Below are 18,205 nucleotides of genomic sequence, written 5' to 3'. Positions count from 1 at the left end.
TTGTGTAACAACATGAACACAAAGAGTATAGAGAAAAAAATCAGCTTTATCATCAAAAGTCATTATGAAAAAGATTTAGGGACAAGCCATTCTAAGTGATTTTCTTCAGTAATCGTATCAGCTATGAATAGGTGACGTTAAACAGAAGGACTGTTGTGTGCAGAACATTTTTAACAAAGGAGGAAAATGAAACAGCTTAGCTCAACACCAGCACTTTCACAGTACGCCACAAAACAAAATGTACTATGAGTGATTTCAATAACAAAAGATATAGTTGATCAACTAAGACTTAAACTGACGGTATATGTGTGTGAGTAAATCTATATTTGTGTGTGAGGCAGTCTTAACAAGAGACATCCTTCCAGAGCCAGGCAAGAGACAAAGCTGATTTCTCATACACTGATTCACACATACTCAAATCTCCCTGGCACATCTCTAGCTCAGCTTCCTGGCACAAAACTGCAGCGTGCTTGTGTAGATTTCATTGACACTGCTTTATCTCTCTTCTTATGTTGATATAATGTATGAAAATATGAGATTGCGTGTGCTAAAATGAATGTTTATGTATGTTAAATGATCATGCTTGTTGGTGTGTGTATGTATGTGTTTGGGGGGTTATGAGAAGGCTGTTAAGATGTATTAATATTAGTAGAAGAGCAATGAAGCCTAATGTGACAGGAGGCGATGGGAAGGGAAAGTAAATGTCAGCCCTTGTTCGCACTTACCCATAATGCACTATTCTCCACCAAAGTGACAGACTTATCTATAATGCACTGCAGATTTAACAGTTTCTCTTTCACACGCACACACACACACTCAATCTCATTGTTCATTCATGCTCTATTTTCTATCAAAGGAACTTTTAAGATGAATTTCGGACCACGGTTCATATCAAACTTAGCAGTTAACACTATGATGATTTCTTTTGCAGTCCTTTTCTTTCTGTGTCAGCAATAAGAGAGTTTGAAAGAATGTCTGAGAGAGATAAATAATGTTACACAAAAGAAGGTGAAAGAAAAAGAATAATGAATGGTGCCTCCAAAAGTAAATATGTGTCATTATTTACTCATGTAATTTCATATTCCATATAATAAAAGAAACTGGAATCTCTAAAATGACAAAAAGCACTATAAAAGTGGCTGAGGTGTCCTCTGCATAACACCAAAACTTAAGTTGTTAGTCACTGACAATCTTCCCCATTGTTAAGCTGTAAACATATATGTATTGGTGCTTTAAAGAACCTAGAAACCAAAACGCTAAGAACCTATAATGGAAAATCAGGAACATTTTTAATCTCCAGAGAACCAGCCACTTGCAGCTGAGTGAGTAAGAACTCAAGAACTAGATCAGTCAGATTTGTGAAAGAATAATCAACACCAGTTTTGTGAACTGATCAACCAATTAATCAAAAAACATTTAACATCCCCAGTCTTTATTCACTTTCTATATGCACACAAGAATGGCCAGGATATTTTTCAAAAATTTGAAATTTTATGTTACACAGAAGAAAAAGTCATACAGGTTTGGAACACCATGAGGTCGAGTAAAAGACAAAATGTTAATTTTAGGGTGAATTTTCACTTTAAATGTCTCCCTTTACCTGTATTCACCCTATCTTGTGCTAAAATCATGATATATCCATTTCATGGTGATTTGTAATAGGATAATCCAGATTTTTCCTCTTCCAAAATGAGTTGCATTTGCTCTGTCTTTCTCTCTGTGCTGGGTGCAACGCATTACCAAATCATTACTGGAGGAAAAAAAAAACCACACATCTGAATTTTTGTACCAAGAAATAAGTACATTTTCTACCATGAATTACTCGCCTAATACAGAGGGCCAAGTAGGCAAATCCCTTCAGGGTTGCTCTCATGATTATGAGAATTCTGGGACTCAAGAGAGATTGAAGTGGAAGCATTTCAGCTGTCCATTAGGAATTTCCCATCTGGACACAAACCTAGCACAGCTGCAAAGTCTCAGTCTGCAGAGTAGCAAGCAGGGGGTAGATGAGGTGAATTTAGTGGGGATGCTGTGATTAATTGTATTTTGAATGACAAGAAAGAAAGGTAACATAAAAAAGGATACAATGTGTCTTGCTTACAAATGCCACCACTATTAATCACTGCTATTCTCTTATTTATACGAAGTTATATGAAGGAGCTTGTTCATCCAATCCTGTCAAGGACATGTAAGTGGTTGCTTCTTCAACTACATTTCAATTCAGAAAAAAATAATTCTCTATCCATCTATCATAAACATGTAGTCAATGAGAGATCTTAGAGTGAAAGTAGAGTTTGATAGAGTCCCTGCGTAATGGACAGAACATCAAAACATATCACACTCAACAATTATATGAACTTGTGAAACAGTTGAATAATAGCACAAATAATGAACTAAACTGACTACTTTCCATTCTAGTTATGAGAAACAGACACACCTGGGTTTGAAAAAGAGGGCGAGCCTTGATTAATCTATTAAAAGGGCCCATTAACCAGCGCAAATGTAGAAGTGGCATTTTGGATAAGTACATTGTGCATAAGACCAATATATTGTCAGGCTTTCATTATTTAATAATGCACAACAAATAACGTGTCAAGTAAAAATAAATGGATTTAGTTCTGTAATAGATAGTAAAAGCAAGTGTTTGCACATAAAATGATTAATGTGATACATGGTCACAAAGTTTTTGAACAATGTGTCCAATACAATCTCAAGGATTTCAGAAATGCTTTACACATACACACACACACACACACACATACACACAAACTCATCTTTTCTTTAGAGTAATACAGGCCTATCAGAGCTAAAGATGTAGGTAGTACTTTCAAAGCAAAAAGTTCTCGTGACCATTTAAACAACAACAGAAATTGGTAACACTTTACAATAAGGTTCTGTTTGTTAACATTAGTTAATTACATTAGTTAACATTAGCTATCAATGAAAAATACTTAACGTTAATTTAAACATTTACTGATACATTATTAAAATCAAAAGTTGTATCTCTGGACCTGAGCAATCTGGACAATGAACTTTTATTAACTAACATTAACAAACATTAATAAATACTGTAACAATTGTATATGCTCCTTGTTAGTTAACAACAGTTAATGCATTAACTAACGAAAGCTAATGGGATCTTATTGTTAAGTGTCATATATTTTCCAAAATAATTCAAAGCAATATCAAACCACAAATATTCTTCAGAAGTCTAAAAGTTAACAGCTAGCCATTCATAATCTTTTACTGAAAAGCACAGCAGGAAGTGATTGATCCACCATGAAAGCAGCCTTATGTGTGTATGGACCATGAGAGGTTCACGTCTGCCTGACATTAATGTTAACATTTGTGCATGACATGATAATCTAATTATGTGTGATGTATTCGATAAGCATAACAAGACATCCTTGAAGATGGGCACGGTAGAATTGACCAATCAAAGTACAGATGAGAACAGTCTGTGAATGTCAAGCAGAACAGATTGCATAAAGGTAGCTCACCTAAAAACACTGAGCTACTGTTCAAACTACTGTGTTGTATGTGTAATCCCACATTTAATCCCACACAAGGACAGAAAAACATGAAATCACCTATATTGTGGGGGGACCACAGTCTCAATTACCAAAATGCTCAATTAATAACATAATATTAAAGGGTTAGTTGACCCAAAAATGAAAATTCTGTCAATAATTACTCACCCTCATGTCGTTCCAAACTCGTAAGACCTTCGTTCATGTTTGGAACACAAATTAATTATTCTGGGCCTTGAAAGTGGTAATTAAATTGCTGTCTACGAAGGAGTCAGATAGCTCTCGGATTTCATGAGGGTGAGTAACTAATGACAGAATTTTCATTTTTGGGTCAACTAACCCTTTAACAGATATAAAAAACTTATCCCAAAGTTCATGATCATATAATGTGTAACACAGTATGTAAATGTACAGTGCAAAGTTGATAGTTCTGCTGAATCTAACGCTCAAGCAATATTTGCATGACTAATTAAGCTGCCAGTTTTCTGCAAAGGTCAGTCCCAACAAGGTCACTGAAAAGGGGTCATAGGGTTAAAACACGTGAAGTGTGCAATTAACCTTGTGCGGGTAGAAAGGAAGAGTGATACACACAGAGAGTGAGTGAGAGAGAGAGTTATGTAAAAAGAGGGAAATAATTACGCTAATGGAGAGGAATTAGATCAGTAGCATTTAGTGGAGAAAGCTGAGTAATTGAATTAACTGGGTTTTGAATAATTCCTCTTGCATTCTACCTATTTGCTCATTAAATGGATTTGCCATGGATAATTTAACCTTCTTCTCCCAAATTAATCAATGTGGTTGAAACTTCACTTCCACTGTTGTAGTGCATCTCTTTTCCTAGAAAAAATGGAAATCTTTGTCTTATTTCATCAATTTTACAATAAAAATAATAAAATAGAGCCAATGGTGTTATAAATATACTCTCTTCCTCTCCTCCTTACTTTCTTTCTTGCCTTCCTTTGGGTTTTGTATAACTTGTTGCCAAATTCCACCCACAACCCAATGAAACATTATTGCCAGAATAAATATAGAAATAGTTTGTAATTTTGTGTATTTAATAGTGTGAGCTGGGAACGTATTTTAGGTGTATTTTAGGTGCTGTATATTACAATGGCATCGCTCCATACTGGCTGGTTTCCGCCACCCTCATTCTTGTCTGCTATTGTTTGTCTTATACATTGTTCTATTGTTTCTTTCCTCTGCCACACATATACACACACACACACACCACATTTAGTCCCAGCAGGAACAGTTTGATGTTTTTCTTGCCCACATCTGTGATACCATGTAAACATAAATATTCTTTGTACACCTGACATGCTTTTGACTCCTTTTCTTTCAATCCAATTCAACTCAATTAAGATGTACTGGCATGCATGATAATTGGAGAAAAACACTTGTTATATACTTGGCTTCTTCAAAAAGAATAGGACCTATTGTCAGTACACCTACATTTTTTATTTTCTGTAAGCTTTTTGTTGCAAAAAAAAAGTCTATAACAAAACATTTTAATAATAGACAATGCCTTTTAATATATATATATATATATATATATGTGTGTGTGTGTATATATATATATATATATATATATATATATATATATATATATATCAATGAATACATGAATAAAAAGTATTAGGCCTACTGTTTGATGAGCAATATTAAAGGGTTAGTAAACCAAAAATAAAAATTCTGTCATCATTTACTCACATGACTCCAAACTTGTATAAGATTCTGTAGTTGAACACCGGTTGAGATGGATGAGGGAAAGATGACGTTGACGGAAGGGTGATTGTAAATTCCAAGCTTCAAAAAAACATAAAACAAGTATCACTGAAATAATCCGTATGACATATGCACTAGTATTCTAAAGTTATACGAGAGCTTAGTGTGAGGAACAGAGTGCAGTTTAATGGGTTAGTTCACCCAAAAATGAAAATTCTGTCATTTATTACTTACCATCATGCCGTTCCACACCCGTAAGACCTTCGTTAATCTTCGGAACACAAATTAGGATATTTTAGTTGAAATCCGATGGCTCCGTGAGGCCTCCATAGCCAGCAATGACATTTCCTCAAGATCCATAAAGGTACTAAAAACACATTTAAATCGGTTAATGTGAGTACAGTGGTTCAATATCATTATAATAAAGCGACGAGAATACATTTGGTGCGCCAAAAACAAAACAAAATAACGACTCATTTAGTGATGGCTGATTTCAAAACACTGCTTCATGAAGCATCAGAGCATAAATGAATCAGTGTGTCGAATCATGATTCAGATCGCGTGTCAAACTGCCAACGGCTGAAATCACGTGACTTTGGCGCTCCGAACAGCAGATTCGATACACTGATTCGATACACTGATTCATTTGTGCTCCGAATCTTCCTAAAGGCGTGTTTTGAAATCGGCCATCACTTTATAAGTCGTTCATTTGTTTTGTTTTTTTTTGGCGCACCAAAAATATTATCGTCGCTTTATAATATTAATATTAACATATAACATATTTAAACATATAACATATTTACATATAACATATTTAAATATGTTTTTAGTACCTTTATGGATCTTGAGAGAGGAAATGTCATTGCTGGCTATGCAGGCCTCACGGAGCCATCGGATTTCAACTAAAATATCTTAATTTGTGTTCCAAAGATTAATGAAGGTCTTACGGGTGTGGAACGGCATGAGGGTAAGTAATAAATGACAGAATTTTCATTTTTGGGTGAACTAACCCTTTAAGCCGTTATTGCCTGAAATCCGCCATTTGAAACTTGGAGTAGGCTATTAATTGTACACACAAGAATGTATTTATTTACATAAGTGCAGGCTACCATATAAGGAGAAGAAAGAGGAACGAAACTGCGCACAAACTTCATTAGTTCTTGATTACCTAAATCAATACAGCAAATTTGAAAGTGAGGAAGTGCACGAGAGGTGAATGTGAGGAACTGCGCATGTTGCACACACAGAAGAGGCGGAGACTTCTGGTGGCACATATATTGTTTTATTGCTGTAAAAACACATAAACAGAGATAGGAATTAGTTATTTTCAACTGTTTATCAGTGACTGCCAGAGTGGCTTCTTCATATATAAATTAAGCTCTATGTCCTTAAACTCACTTTGCACAATCTTATGACACTACATCAAAAGAAAATAAGAATATATTGCTGTATACTGTCTGTAACACATTAACATTTCCATTACATCAGACAGACAATAATACTCAATACTCAATAAACATACACAAACGGTGTATAAGCACTTAGTTTCCTTTTTAGTATGCTATGTCTCTCTGTGTGCTCTGTTATAAACGATCTGTATCAGCAATTTATTTATTCCTAACCCATGACAGGTTTACAGAACACAAACGTAACAATAAACAAATATAAACTCTTTCATAACCAATTATTACAATTATATTGTAATACTAACAACATTAAGCAATATGATTATGTTGCTGTAATATCTCGCGCGGCCTCCACCAGCCCAGCGGAGTCGGCCGCCTCCCAGCCGCGATTGCGCAATCCATCGCGCGGGCGCCGCCGGCCGCATCTCAACCGTTAAATTTATCGAATTAATATACAAATTCATCAAACTAACACATATAACTAACGTATAACATTTTATGAACACAAACTGTGATGCCACATCACTCATCTTACCTGTAAAAACACATAAACAGAGATAGGAATTAGTTGTTTTCAACTGTTTATCAGTGACTGCCAGAGTGGCTTCTTCATATATAAATTAAGCTCTATGTCCTGCGGCTCACGATCGCCCTCTAGCGTCACCCGCCAGCGTCTACAGGTCTACGTGATGTTCAAGTTGGCATCATTGCACAATACTATATACAAATATATTTTGATATACATTTAACACAAGAACCATATTTTACAAATGACAACTAATAATATTAATGATAAGCAATACATACATAACTACTTGAGTTCATACCACTACACCCTCCCCCACTTTTAAAAATGTTCTTCCGACATTTTACCACAACTTTAGAACAGTTGTTTTCAGGATGACCTGTACATTGCTGTGAGACAAAAGGTAGGTTCTCAGTTTGTTTAAACTCTGTGCATGAAATCAGTTATTCCCTCCTTGCCGGCTTATTTTCTAGAAAAAAAAAAAAGGGTTCAGTCACTATTGTGCTATATTTTCTTAACTATTGCACTTTACCACTTATCTGACTATTCCTACCAGCAATATTAGCATATATGTAAACAGTTACATCTTAATTAGATGAGTCTTACCATGTAATCAGACTCCATAATATTCGGCCACTTATTCACTTTATCTTGTTACCTCTTTTTTTCTGTTTACTTTACAGGTCACAGGTCACGGGTCTCAACTCACAGGTATGTATTCTTTCTATTTCCTCTTTCTTTCCTCTTTTTTTTTTTTTTCTTCTGTGATATTTGATTGTCTTTAGTTTACCATTCTGTTGTTTATTAAAGTCCATGGCCTCCACAGATTCTGACCACAAGCAGGCTGGAAGTTGATATCCTTCAGAACTACATTTCTCCGTACCACTGTCGGTGCTCCCAGTTCATTATAAGTCAACATCTTTGGCTGATGTCTCAGTCTTTGTGGGTAAGTGCATGACTGTGGCACCTCCAGTTCACTCACAGAATCCTGATCCCCCTCTACAGAATCGTTGTCCTCCTGTGGAACATTCTCCTCCTCCGTTTCTGTGACTTCTGCATTCTCTCCTTCTCCAGCATCAGGTTGGTATTCGGGTAAGTACTCATCCATCATAGCCGGTTCAAATGGTTCAGCTTCAGGATTCAGTGTGGTGAGATTTGCACTGTGTTCGGAACGGGGTGGAAATTTACAGCAGAGTTCATATCTTTCGTCATCATCACTGCCTGAGTCTAGGTCGTGTTGTTGTTCTGGCACTTTCCTGCTCTTAACACTGTGCTTTCTTTTTTGTGTTTGGCCGTCCTTTATGTCTGGCTTTTCTACAGGTAAACTGTCACAGGGCAGCAGGAGGTTTCTGTGTACCACCCGACTCTGTCCTCCTTTCTCTGGTCTGATCTCGTACACTGGATCATCAGGGCTTTTCCGACTTATCACTGTATACACACAATCTTCCCAGTGTGAGCGCAGTTTACCTGGTCCTCCTCTTTCGCTTAGGTTTCTGAGTAGGACTCTGTTGCCAGGCAAAAGCTCAATGCCATGGATTTTCTTGTCATAATATTTTTTCCCTCTCAAGGCCTCTTTACTTGCAGTCTTTGATGCGATATCATAGGCTTCCTGTATCTGTGTTTGCCAGTTTGCAACATACTCTGCATAACTCTGCTGTTTCTCATTTGCCTGCAGGTTAAACATGAGATCGATGGGGAGCCGGGGTGAACGTCCGAATAGCAGGTAATATGGAGAGAAGCCAGTTGCTTCAGAGCGGGTGCAGTTGTATGCATGGACCACTTTGGACAGCGAGTTCTTCCAGTCAGCCTTCTTTGTATCACTCAGCGTCCTGAGCATGGACAAGAGCGTCCTGTTGAACCTTTCAACTTGCCCGTTGCCCATTGGGTGATACGGGGTTGTGTGTGACCCACGCACACCGCAAACCTCTTGCAACTGATCCATCAGGTGATTCTCAAATTCTCTTCCCATATCGTGGTGGATTTTTTCAGGGAAGCCAAACTTGAGGGCAAAATCACCAAAGACATGCTGTACCACAGTTTTTGCCGACTTATTTCTTGTGGCGTAAGCCTGGGCAAAACGTGTGAAATGGTCCATCACTACAAGTATGTACTCATAACCATTTTTGCACTTCTCAAGGTGAAGAAAGTCAATGGACACAAGCTGGAATGGGTAGGTGGTTTGAATTGTAACCAATGGGGCTTTTGTAGGCTTATGAGGTTTTTTCCTTTTCAGGCACTCACATACACGCGTCACAAAGTGCTCTGTCTCTTTTTGCATATGGGGCCAATAGAATCTTTCACGAATTAGACTTAGAGTCCTCTCTGTTCCCAGATGCCCCATTTCCTGATGCAACTCTCTGTAAACTGCTTGATGATGTTCTTTCGGTAGAATCAGCTGGTTTCTCTTTCCTGCTTTTCTGTACAGGACTCCGTCATCGCTCAAGTGTAGTCGTGTCCACTGTTTCAACAGGAATCTGGCATCCTGAGATTCTTCTTTGAGGGTGCGGCCAAATGGACGACTGTTATTTTTTTTGTACTCCAGGACACGGCTGATAACTGGGTCTTTCTCTTGGGATTGTTTGATCTGCTCCTGTGACAGACACATATTAGTGGGCAGTGAGATGTTGTCTTCCACCAGATGTACAGCTTGTAAGTGAATTCCACTTGTCCACAGAGAAGCATCCTTGAAAGTTAAAACCACACCCTGCACTGCAGCACTTATCACATCTTGGTTTATCTCCTCTGTGCACAGCTTCATGTACTGGTCAATGTCCAGCGGCATCCTCGACAAGCCATCTGCATCTGCATTGCATCTCCCTGGCCGATATTTGATGGTGAAATTAAAATCGGCCAGCTCTGCGACCCAACGGTGCCCTGTTGCATTGAGTTTGGCTGTCGTCAAAATGTACGTTAAGGGATTATTGTCTGTGTACACTTCAAAATGTGGAGCATGGAACAAATAATCCCTAAAGCGTTCACAAATGGCCCACTTAAGAGCGAGGAATTCTAGTTTTCCTGAATGCATGTGGTAGTTTTTCTCCGGTGGTGTGAGTGTCCTTGACCCATATGCAATCACTGACATCTTTCCTTTTTGTTTTTGATACAGGACTGCCCCCAATCCATCCTGTGACGCATCACAATGGAGGACAAACGGTAGAGTCAGGTCAGGATAAGCAAGAATTGGTGGCTCTATTAAGCAGTCAATCAGTGTGTTCAACGCATCTTGATGAGTCTGTGTCCAAGTTATGGGTGTGTTGGGGGATGCCTGCCCTTTTAACTTAGTACTGACTTTAGTTCTTTTCTTTCCCTTAGGCTCAGCAGGTAATGTGTTTTGAGGTGGCACCGCTATCAGCTGATAGAGAGGTCTTGCCAGGCGAGAGAAATTGGGTATGTAAGTTCTATAATAGGAAAGGAATCCCATAATTTTTCTCAAATCTCCCACTGTAGCTGGTTTTCGGAGCTTCAGGGCCTGCACCGGGGCTATTTCAGCTGGATCCATGGAATATCCATCCTCAGAAACAATACGGCCCAAGAACCGCACTTTCCTTCGGAACAGTTCACATTTGTGTGGGGTGAGTTTGACTCCATGTTTCTGGTATCTTTGGAGAACTGTGCGAACATGAGCAACATGATCATTGAAAGAGGTACTATGAACAAGGTTATCATCCAGGTAAGGCTGACAGATAACATCTCTCAGATCCTCTAGACAAGCTTCCATGTTTCTCTGGAACTCGGCTGGAGCTGAGCTAAGGCCAAATGGAATCCTGTTCCACTGAAATAGTCCCCAGGGTGTTATAAAGGCTGTTAGGGGTCGGCTCTCGGCATCAAGGAATCCTTGGTGATAGGCCTTCCCTTGGTCCAAGACCGAAAACCAAGACCTGCCGCTCAGGGAGTCCAGCATATCCTGGATCCTGGGAATGGGGTGCCTGTCAGGTACAGACTTGCGATTTAATTCACGATAGTCGCAGCAAAGTCTCAAGCTCCCGTCCTTTTTCCTCACACAGACGACTGGCGAGGAATAATGAGATCTTGATTTGCTTATCCACCCTCGGTTCAGCAGATCTTGAAGGTACTCCTTCACCTCCTGTAAAAGTGGCTTGGGCACAGAAATATAAGTCTTTTGCACAGGTGATTTGTCATGGAGTGTAATATGCATGTTGAGTGAGGGGATGCAACCAACATCATCATCATCAAAAGCAAAAGCGTTGCACTCTTCCTTTAACAGTTGTCGTACAATCTGCTGCTGTGACTCTGTTAAGTGTTCAAGTTTTATTGGTGGATCCCACTGACTGGGTCTCTTTGATTGATGTGGTGTAACACCCACCCCACATGTCTGCACCGTGGATGTTGGCTGTTCTATCACCTGCTCCATCTGAGTCTCATTTCTCTGGAAAGAGTCTGTTTTTATTGGGTAAGTTGTCTTTACCACTTCCAGGTGGCCAAGGATGAGTCGTGGCGCAAGTATGACTGGGTGACTGGCTGTATTAGCGATGGCAATTGGCACTTTTGCTGTCTTCCCATTACCAACTTTGACTACGCCTTCCTGCATTATTAAACACTCTGGTAGTGGTGATGGTTCACTTGGAGTGAATAACAGGCTTTGTTCTTGAAATTGCCCCCCAATGTGTGCTTGTGCATAGACAGTGGTTATTTGCCCTGCGTTGAGCTGGACCTTTTGTTTACCCACTCGCACCGTTCCAACTGTCACATTTGAATTTACAGTCTTCAACAGTTTAAGCATAGATCTGGCCTTATTCATTGAAATAGAGAAAGCTTTGCTTACCCTACAGACAGTACTGGACCATGGTCTCTGTTTCTCCCACCTGGTAATTATCTCTTCGATGATATTGTAACCGATGATAGGGTTTTCAGCCACGCTAATATCACTTGCCACGAGTATGGGTACTTGCAGGGTCCCTTCTGTACCTGGATCATCACTTAGACGGAAGCTCACTTCCACCCAGCCATCAAAAGGGATCTCTGTGTGATTGGCAGCCAGTCCAGTAAGCGTTCCTGGCCCCAGGAGCTCCTCAATCGGTCTGACGGTGGTATGTGGTAAGTGTCGTTCCCTCCAGTCTGCGTTGATAATACTGGCTTGGGCTCCTGTGTCCCATAAGGCTTCAACTGAGACATCATTGAGCTGGCAGTGAACCAAGCACCTTTTTCCAATGATGTTCAAAAGTCCAGGCGTGGCGAGGGACAGTGACTTATCAGCAGAAGTGATCGCATCTGAATGAGTAACAGGTTGAATATTATTTTCTTTACTATTTTGCTTGCTTTGTACAGGTCTGGATGTCTGTTGCATTTCTGAACTCGTCTGGGACCCAATGGCGGAATGGACTACTGGGGGGTCCAGCTCAGCAGTCCCCTCCCGTTTCCCGATGCGGGCCTCCGTTGTCGACAGCCCCGTGACAGATGTCCATCTTGTCCGCAGCGATAACAGTGCCTGCACTCTTCACCTCTTTGGGCCTCCTGACATGAACGGCAGCCTTTGGGTCTCCTCTCAGTTCGAAGTGGGGTCATGGGAGGGTGAAACTGTGATCTGGTCGCTTCCATTGTCTCTCTGAACATTTTGGTCATTTCCATAACGTTTGCTCTGAGGTCTTCAATTGCTTTAGCAGTGTCATTGTTAGTCTCTTTGCTTTGTATCTGTTTCTTCTTGTCTTTGCCAGTGATAATGTCTTTCATTAATGTCTCTTTCCTCTGTCCTTGAGTCTCCATCTCGCTGCTCGAATGTTGCTCAGTGTTGCAGATGTGTTCTACTGCTCGAACTTCACTTAGTCTAAGAGGCTTTGGAGTCACTGCTTTCTTTAACTTTGTTTGTCTCTCCAATTCCAGATTAGCAGCTTCACCGATTTTCTCAATCAACACTTCATCTGCTACTTTAGGATCACTGAGGTATGGTTTGACTTGGAACTTAACCGCATCGTTTAGAAGGCCTGTCTCCACAGAGCGAAGGAACTTTCGTTGGATGAGCTCAGGGCTAAACTGTTCTCCATCATGCTCATCTCCAGATGTCCACAGTAGTTTCTCCCTCAGTTCAATGGCTCGGAACAGAAAACTTTGAGCAGACTCCTTGGGTTCCTGAGAGATGTTCATGAGCCTGTGCAGTAGATCTGATGAAGAGTCTATTTTATAATGTCCTCTGAGGATGGTCTTTAATGTAGAAAGTGTGAGGTCTCGCTTGATTTCAAGGAGTTCTCTGAGGGGAAGGCCAGGACTCACTGCTCTGATAACTGCTTCAATGATTTCCGCCTCTGCGTACCCCTTTCTCACTCCTGATTCAATCTGGTTGTTGAGGCTAGTGTATGATAATTTTTCCTTTTGACCAGCCTCTCCAATCTGTCCGAAGACTCGGAATTCCCTCCTCAGAGTAACTTCAGGAATCGGTTCGTGTCTGGTGGCTTGCTCTTTCACACTCATTTTATCTTTTCCTCTCTGTTGTTTTTCTTCAAGTAGCCCAATCTGTTCCTCTAATGCACGACGAGCATTTGCATGAGTCTGCTGTAGTTCTGCATACTCTTTTCTTAGCTTCTCTATCTCAGACTGGGTTACTGGTGACACTTTGAGCTCGGCTGGTTCCTTAAGGGACTCGATGAAGCACAGAAGTTCATTAAGGCTCTCTGCATATTGTTCCTCTTCTAAACTTTCCTCAATTTCATCCAATGTTCCCTCTGCCAGCCTTATCAGCGCTCGCCTCGTTTGGCCTGGGAAACCTTCACCCGATGGCTCGCTGCACTTCAGATGGAGGCAGACTTTTATCAGATCATGCTTCTCTAGCATTAGAAACTTGGAACTAACGCAGTCTTGAAGTTGTTCCATTTTTTTTTGTTTGTTTGTTTGAATTAAGTCTCTATAATGTACTTTATTCTCTATTGATGAATCTTCTGTTATTTCTAGGTTCGTCTCAGGGAGGAACTGTCTCTCTCACATCCAATCAGCAGTCCTCTCCTGGCTGGCTCGCCATGATGTTGCACACACAGAAGAGGCGGAGACTTCTGGTGGCACATATATTGTTTTATTGCTGTAAAAACACATAAACAGAGATAGGAATTAGTTGTTTTCAACTGTTTATCAGTGACTGCCAGAGTGGCTTCTTCATATATAAATTAAGCTCTATGTCCTTAAACTCACTTTGCACAATCTTATGACACTACATCAAAAGAAAATAAGAATATATTGCTGTATACTGTCTGTAACACATTAACATTTCCATTACATCAGACAGACAATAATACTCAATACTCAATAAACATACACAAACGGTGTATAAGCACTTAGTTTCCTTTTTAGTATGCTATGTCTCTCTGTGTGCTCTGTTATAAACGATCTGTATCAGCAATTTATTTATTCCTAACCCATGACAGGTTTACAGAACACAAACGTAACAATAAACAAATATAAACTCTTTCATAACCAATTATTACAATTATATTGTAATACTAACAACATTAAGCAATATGATTATGTTGCTGTAATATCTCGCGCGGCCTCCACCAGCCCAGCGGAGTCGGCCGCCTCCCAGCCGCGATTGCGCAATCCATCGCGCGGGCGCCGCCGGCCGCATCTCAACCGTTAAATTTATCGAATTAATATACAAATTCATCAAACTAACACATATAACTAACGTATAACATTTTATGAACACAAACTGTGATGCCACATCACTCATCTTACCTGTAAAAACACATAAACAGAGATAGGAATTAGTTATTTTCAACTGTTTATCAGTGACTGCCAGAGTGGCTTCTTCATATATAAATTAAGCTCTATGTCCTGCGGCTCACGATCGCCCTCTAGCGTCACCCGCCAGCGTCTACAGGTCTACGTGATGTTCAAGTTGGCATCATTGCACAATACTATATACAAATATATTTTGATATACATTTAACACAAGAACCATATTTTACAAATGACAACTAATAATATTAATGATAAGCAATACATACATAACTACTTGAGTTCATACCACTACACCCAGCACTTGCAATACCTCCACAGATCCCTAGGGGTCAGATTGGTCATGACAGATTGGTTGCCCTCAAGTGGTGATATAAACATATAAAGACAAATACATTCACAACACACACACACAAATTGACTCATAGTTTATGACAATGCTGAGATCTCTTCCAAAATTCATCTAAAACTATTGGGTCTTTTTCTCAATAGAAAAAAAATTCAGAGAAGCACAAGGCAAAGTATCCATTTGCTCTCCATTTAATCTCATTGTTGTCTAGGAGACACAATTAAAAAATAAATGTATCTTTATTTGCTCTCTCCCTTCATTATCCATCCTACAAAGTTAATCTGATAGACAGAGAGTGTGAGTGTCGGAGAAAATATACATTTACATATATGGTTTGTGAGTGTCTGGACTACTTAGAGACAGAAATTAAGAAATTTTGAATCTAATCTCCACCTGACCTTTTCACAGCTCCAAAAATACATTTCCTGGGAGAGAAAAAAAAATAACTATAATTCTCCAAACCCCTATCAGAGGTGGTCTCCCACTGCAGTAGAAAAAGACAATTGTTGGAGTTTTCGGAATTCACAGTTCAAAATACACCCTGATACAGCCAAAATTGGTGTGCTTCAGATTTTACTAAGAGGATGACATCTGTGTTCTCACTCTTCTGCTCATACAAACAAACGAGGTGGAATTGCTCAGCAACAGAAGCCAGGAAGAACATATTCTGACCAAAATCTGCTGTGTTCTGGTGTCTGTATCTGTGAGCCAAAACTGTATCAGAACAGAGGAAGCATTGTCAGATCTTCACATCAATTATGTAAGAAGATAACAGTCAGTAAACACTTCACACAACACACACCACATTCTCACGATACCTCCTTCAAAAACAAGACAATATGTGCAAATGAACTCCCATGTTCATCAAGTTGTCAGAGAGTAACACGCCACCATGTTTCTTGTCATTCTTTTTATGTAAATTTGTCTCATCACGTTAGTGTCAATCCCACTATATGAGTAAATATCATCTGTGTGATTACTCTTCACATGCAGTACTGCCATCATACACTGTTTAGCAAGAGTAGATAAAAATGAAAGAATGCATGCGGGATGATGTAAATGATAAACCCCAGATTTCAACACAGGAGGGAGAGCAGGAAAAGCTCTGGGTCTTGAGGGGCCAACCGGTTTTGGGGAAAGGGACATGACCTTAAATATTCCAGCTTGTGAGTGCCAAATACATCTGTGTTTGTGTGAAAGAAAGAGAGAGAGAGAGAGAGAGAGAGAGAGAGAGAGATAAAGAGGACATCTTATAAAAAACATTTTACTTTAGAGAATATAATTATTAAAGAGTATTAGCCTTCCATATCTGTCCTTGGTTTACCAGGCATCATAACAAACAATTTCTTCATTAGTAATTTTCTTTTTTTTTTACCAAAAAATGCAGTCATTTCCATCCTCAAACAACATAATTTCCCCTTCTTTCCTGTGATTTACTCTGGTCTCATTTCCTTATGATACCAAATGCAAATGATAGCATCTATTCATGTATGGGAGAGCTGGGAGGCTGAGATTTATTAAATTTGAATTCACACAGACAGACCGTGTTCCAATTTAGAGTTTGTAACGATGAATTTCAGATGTATTCTTTTCAGCCAAGTTTTCTAAATGATTATCACCACTCATGCCCTCTCTCTAATAAATATCCCAAATATCAATGCAACCATGACTACATGCAAAAGCACAGCTCAAAAAACATTCCAGCCTCATTGAAACCCAATGACACATGCTAATTAATCAGTGTTTAATGCAACAAAAATTTCAGCATTGAGCAACAGTCCACCTTTATAGGGATTTTCTAGGTTCAATACAAAATAAGCTCACTTGAAAGCGTTTGTGTGCATCACCACAAAAAAATAATTTCAACTCAAAAATGTTTTCTTTAAAAAAAAAAAAAAGTCAAAATAAATTGGATATCAACATTATGCTTTTAGATTGAGCTTAACTTGTACTAAATCTGGAATATTCACACAAGAGTTCTGTCACAACTTTAAGATACATAAAGATCTGTACATCTGTAACATTTTAACTCACAATCCCATGCATACCTGAACCATGTGTGCTTATTTGGTTCTAGGTAACCATTTCATTCAAAACATCCTTTAGAAAACAATCTTCTGGATTCAATTTTTCATGCTTGTGTAGCATAACACACACTCCTGTTCAAGAGAGGCACGCTGAGGGTGGCCCAGACTGCAGGTAGGCACATGCAGTTATAATTATAACTGACAAAGAACTAGTCTCTCAGCTCTCAGCCAGTAGAGCAGGAATAATGAGGAGCTATGTGATATATCGCTGATCATTCAGTAGTCATGCCGTGACTGCGCCCCTGAAGTCTTAACCCTGGTAAGGTAGTCCTAAAGTGGGTGTGAGGATTCCATTGATCTATTATGTGATAATAAATAATCTCCATGTGCTTATTACTGGTGGATGACACCTCCAGTGGGTTTTACAGATGGGAGGAGGTGTGCAGCAGATAATGCACACTGTGATAACTGTGTTCAATGTATCATTCAGGATTCTGGGAGGCCAGTTTTTAGGTATAGTATATGTGAGACAAATAGGTTTTTATGGAGCAAATAAAGAAATAAAAGCATTTCCCTCCCTTTATGGAAAGTCCTCTTGGTGAATTTACAAACAACAGGAATAAGTATCTTTTACTTTTTTTTTGATTTATTGCAGAACACTGCTGATTCAGTTAAAAAGTGTTTCCGAAGTGTTGAGATACTTGGCCAGACCGCCGCAGTTATTCCGCTGTTGCGCAACTTACTTCCAGGCAGGCCTTGGCCTCAAAACACACAGGAGGCAAAGAAAACATTATGTGCCTTTAAACAGACACACACACACACAAACAGAGAGAGTTCAAGTTGCTCTGGAATTTCCACATTGGACTTTATCCATTACCAAAACAACCTCTCTCTCTTTTCCCAAATCTAAACCTCCACTGAGCTGTGGGCAGGTCATAAATAAATGGCTCTCACACCCACAT

The 18,205-nt window shown here is 39.4% G+C and overlaps 1 protein-coding gene across 4 annotated transcripts in view; it reads right to left on the bottom strand.

The window, feature by feature from the left end:
- LOC125242937 (zinc finger protein 804B) overlaps positions 1–12,497 on the bottom strand; it is a 139,440-nt gene extending 126,943 nt beyond the window's left edge. For 2 of the 4 annotated variants that reach the window (XR_007178949.1, XR_007178947.1), the window contains exons 1-3: positions 7,197–12,497; positions 6,424–6,543; positions 5,241–5,336 (exon numbers count right to left, since the gene is read on the bottom strand). The gene's annotated coding sequence lies outside the window, so the exon portion shown is untranslated. Of the gene's footprint in view, positions 1–3,884; positions 4,368–5,240; positions 5,337–6,423; positions 6,544–7,196 lie in introns of those variants that run through there. The other 2 variants (XR_007178948.1, XR_007178950.1) reach the window with 2 other exon arrangements.
- Between the last annotated feature and the right edge of the window lie 5,708 nt (positions 12,498–18,205).

This window comes from Megalobrama amblycephala, linkage group LG13 (genome assembly GCF_018812025.1).
Source record: "Megalobrama amblycephala isolate DHTTF-2021 linkage group LG13, ASM1881202v1, whole genome shotgun sequence".
NCBI lineage: Eukaryota > Metazoa > Chordata > Actinopteri > Cypriniformes > Xenocyprididae > Megalobrama > Megalobrama amblycephala.
This window is presented reverse-complemented; position numbering and strand designations above follow the sequence as displayed.